Source organism: Neofelis nebulosa, chromosome 2 (assembly GCF_028018385.1).
Source record: "Neofelis nebulosa isolate mNeoNeb1 chromosome 2, mNeoNeb1.pri, whole genome shotgun sequence".
Lineage (NCBI taxonomy): Eukaryota > Metazoa > Chordata > Mammalia > Carnivora > Felidae > Neofelis > Neofelis nebulosa.
In genome coordinates this window covers 49,307,805-49,310,920 of record NC_080783.1, presented here as the reverse complement: position 1 = coordinate 49,310,920, position 3,116 = coordinate 49,307,805, and the positions used below count along the sequence as shown (strand labels likewise).

Genomic DNA, 3,116 nt, shown 5'->3' with positions numbered 1-3,116 from the left:
TGTGTAATAAAGTATGAAAGATTTGTAGTTTCTTACAAATTTATTTTGAGCCTTACGTGGTATATCCAGTGACAGTGGATATATTGTTGGAACTCAGAAGAAAGAACTTCAGTGAAGCTACTGATTTTTAAATCATTGACAGAGGTCAGTTCAGGTCTTAAGACTTTCTGTTCTATTTCTATAATGTTTTCAGTGAATTTTACATTCATTTATTTTTCCAACTTATAGTATCCTTCCTAATTTAAAAATTAATTTCAATGGTACTTGCTTTGGCAGCACATACTCTAAAATTAAATGATTCAGAGATTAGCATAGCCTCTGTGCAAAGATGACACAAAAAAGTAATTTGAATAATCATTTATTAATACATTATAAACTCATATATATGTGCATACACACACACCATGTTTGCCTTGATGGAAGCATATTGTTTAAATTATTCCTTTTTTCACATTTTTATCACATTGCATTTCTTAAAGCATTGATCCATATCTTCACAATGGAACATCAAGGATCAGCAACATCATGTATAACCAGAGATGTGCAGAAAGAATGAAATCATTTCAAGCAATCACGGTTAAATTGGTTGTATCTGGATCTTTGCTCAAATGTTCTTTTAAACTATTGAGAAAAGAAAACTCAAGAACAACCACCTACTTATGGAATTGAGAGATTTAGTATGCATTCTTTTAAAAAAAAGATTTAAAAACCTGATGTTTTACATCCAAACAATTTGACATATGTTCTTACTGTAAGGTCTAGTACAGTAAATGTTTTCTTCTTTTGAAACTACATGGCAAGGAGTTCCTTTTTTATAAGCATATGCTGTTGCAAAGGGAAGTTATGTAGTCTTGAGACATTCAGATACAATCAGAATTAGGACAAATTAAGCTGATTAAAACAGGTTGGTGAATGGCAAAAAGAAAGAATAGAATTGTTTTAAGGTACTAAACAAAATAAGTGTCCTAGGAAAGACACATTTCAAAAGACAAAATATAGTATATATCAAGTTAGCAATTGCTCTAAGTAGTCTGGATTAATGTTAATGAAAAATTCATTTTTCAAGTATGCTGCAAAAAATAAGAATATAAATATTAATTCAAAGTTGATACAAGAATTTTTTTCCCCAAAGCCCTTTCAACACAAAACTTCCTGTGCAGTTAAGTAAAGCATAAATGTGCAATGCTGTGGCTTCGCTATTGAGGATAAATGACCCCTTTATTCCTGCACTTACATATCTCATTAATGCACTTATAGATCTAGGTTTTTTTTTTCCATCTATTTTTTTATTTTGGTTTACATATGCTGATAGTTGTTGCCCTTGACCATTCTGTATATGACCATCAATTTATTTTTTAATTTTTTTAACATTTATTTATTATTGAGGGACAGAGAGAGACAGAACATGAACATGGTGGGGGGGGGGGCAGCGGGCAGAGAGAGGAGGAGACACAGAATCCGAAACAGGCTCCAGGCTCTGAGCTGTCAGCATAGAGCCTGATGCGGGGCTCGAACTCACAAACCACGAGATCATGACCTGAGCCGAAGTCAGACGCTTAACAGACTGAGCCACCCAGGCACCCCCCTTTTTTTTTTTAACTTTTATGACCATCAGTTTAAAACAACTAAAAAGGGAGACATGACAAAAACAACATGAACAACCATATTCTTCTTTTACATGAAGGCACATGCCTATTATTTATATACTATTAGGTAATAAGTACCATAAGCATTAACAAAACCAGTATTTTCCACAGAGTAGAAGTTTTAATACTGTTTTCCCTAAGAGTTTGTGTAATATTAGTGTTATAATGGAAGTTTTGCTTTGTTGTTGAATTTGCCTTTTCTTTTTATTGGTGCAACGGGAGACTGAAGCAAACATATGAGATGATTTCAATATTCATAGCAAAAAAATTTCAAAAAAAATGATTGAATTATAAAACTCAAAAAAATAAAACACTTCGAAAAAAACACTTTGTAATATGGTATCTGATTGTGGAGAAAAAATAGGCAGCTTAGAATGATTCTTTCCATGCTGAGATGTAAGCAGGTTAACAAATGTTAAATGTAGAAAATAAATATTGAAATATCCTTGTTCAAACTAATATATATCATGTACATCACCCCCAACAATTATTGCGATTTATGTTTAAAGAATTTGAAGGGGTTTTTTTTTCCTTTAACTTCTGAATTTCTTTATAATTTTTTGGTGAATTATATGCTGTGAGATTTCTATCAGAATTCATATAACTGAGACAATAGCAAAATCTCCTTTTTTGTGAATGTCACTAGCATTACTTTTTAATAGTTATAGTTGAAATTCAAACATAATATTATTATTGAGATTATAATTTAAATGTTAAAACAAATTTGATGCTGATTATATTATATATCAATGATATTTTATTATACCACCAAGAGAAGCTGTATTAAATAACACAGGCATTAAAAATTGTTTAGGAAAGAGTAATTACCATTTTGGTGCATTACAATATATTGATAAAGAAATATATCTATCCCTAGGCTCTATTTGACATTGATAAACTCTATTATTTTTCCCTTCAAAAATATATGCAGATAGAGATTAAAAATTAAGTCAGTTATGTCCAATAGTAGGATTTAGATGTACATAGGCTTGATTGCCAAACTGATATATTGGCCCAAGAAAGTTGACATGACTACAAATGTGATATTTTCCAGGAGAGGACTCACGCCAAGAAATAAGGACTTAGGCCCTATGAGTAAATCAGTAAGTTAGCAACAAAGTCTGCAGAAAGGAGTGTGTAAAAACACTTTAAAATATTTTTAAAAAACCACAAAATTATAAACCCTTATCCACAAAGAACATTATACTGGAACAGCCTAAGAAAAAGAAGAACAAAAAGGAAAGATGTGATCTCTTATTTCACTTGCAGGTGGCATACAAGCTGAATGCCATGATCCCATTGTCCTCTGTGGACAGTGATACAGCTGTAGAGACCGATGGGGGACTTAATTATTTATCAAGAAACAACAGTGGAGTTTCTATTCCTGAAGGAAGAATGTAATGACAGGGAGGCAGAAGAGAGAGAAAAGAGGACAAGGAATGGAGGAGGGAGGGAGGAGAAAGAGGTGAG

At 32.1% G+C, this 3,116-nt stretch overlaps 1 non-coding gene across 1 annotated transcript; it reads left to right on the top strand.

Annotated features, from left to right (window-relative positions):
- The first annotated feature begins 260 nt into the window (after window positions 1-260).
- Window positions 261-363, top strand: LOC131505854 (U6 spliceosomal RNA). The gene has a single exon (XR_009258615.1). It is a non-coding gene; the product is annotated as a U6 spliceosomal RNA (small nuclear RNA).
- The last annotated feature ends 2,753 nt before the right edge of the window (window positions 364-3,116 follow it).